Here is a 1,624-nt window from a genome sequence, read left to right on the forward strand (position 1 = left end):
TCCCTTTTTGTAAGTATTAGCCTGAACTTCATTTGCATCAGAAAAGCCAGACTAAGCAAAGTCTTTCATGTATGTTGTATGGCTTCATATATAGGGTGCAATGGACTACTTTCGGTAATATTTTCTTTCCATTTGCATTAGTTTGGTAGTCTTGTCTGTGATCCCTGTTGCTAGTGTATGTGAGGAGGCCAGAGGAAGCCTTTAAGTGTCCTTCTCAGCATGAAAAGGAATAGAAATCATTTTAAATTTCATAAATATGCCAGTGTGCTTTGTTCTGTATGCTCCTTCTCCTTCTTTATCCTCTCCATAGATTCCATTCCTCAAGGCCTTCTACATACCTGCCTTCATGTTATGTTCATTCAATTACCCCTCCCCCTTTAAAATATGGTTTTCCCTTGTCAGGGTCCTCATTCTAGCATATGACACAAGACCCTTGACAAAATGGTTGCCTATACTTTAATATTGTTCCTATAGTCTAGTCTAAATCTGATAGATTTGAAGCATTTAAAATTATTTACTTGAACAAGTAGATAATAGTAAGACAATATGTACTCATTGTGGGCTTCTTGCAGTTTCAAATGACAGAAAGATCGAGAATATAAAAGATTCTGCATGACAATGTGGTGACAATGTTTTCCTCATAGTGATATCTTACTGCAGTGCATAGCACTGTTCTCATAGCAGAAGCATGGGCAAGCTCTCTCAAGCCTCCTTGTAAGGAACTATTCCTTCTGCACTATAGCATATTATATCAAATACAAGTAATACATCACCACCAAGATACTGGAGTTCATAAAGTTTGCAAGGACATAACCTTAGCATCCTGTCTCAAATCTGTCCAAATACTTGTGTTTTTCACATACAAACTATATTATTCATCTTCGCCAATAGCTCCCAAAGTCTCTTAGTTCTTGCATAACCTTTTCTTATCTAAATAATAAAGACACAACAAAATAAGTATACTGTAGATTTGCTTTCTTGATGAACACACATGAAAAACTTAACCACATAATAATTCTAACCAAATTCAAGAATATTGTAAGAAGATAACCTGTAATGGTGGTTTTATCTCTGCCATGCAAAGGTGGTTCAACCTAGACAAATCTTTAAACATACCATATGAATAGACTTAAGAATATCTTAATTGGACCCATCAACAGATAAAGCGAATTTGAAAAACTCAGCGTGTCTTCATGCTAAAAGTCTTAGAGATGGTAACTATCTCAAGCATAGCAAACTAACTCCTATAAAATAGTCTCTCACTTACATACACATACATCATGTCTCTCTCGCTCCCTCTTTCTCTCTCTCTCTTTCTCTCTCTCTCTCTCTCACACACACACAAAATACACAACAAAGTTTTAAAAAATGTAAAAAAATCAAGTTGTGAATCTCAATGAAAGTAATATCAGAACTCACCATGAATAGTTGGGATCTTTTATTCTGTAATATTAAAAAATCTCAATATAATTCATTTTAAAAGTTACTGATTGTGCAAGAGTGTTCCTCTTTCTCCACATCCTCCCCAGCATCTGCTGTCACCTGAATTTTTGATCTTAGCCATTCTGACTGGTGTGAGGTGGAATCTCAGGGTTGTTTTGAGTTGCATTTCCCTGATGATTAA

This window comes from Mus caroli, chromosome 17 (assembly GCF_900094665.2).
Source record: "Mus caroli chromosome 17, CAROLI_EIJ_v1.1, whole genome shotgun sequence".
NCBI lineage: Eukaryota > Metazoa > Chordata > Mammalia > Rodentia > Muridae > Mus > Mus caroli.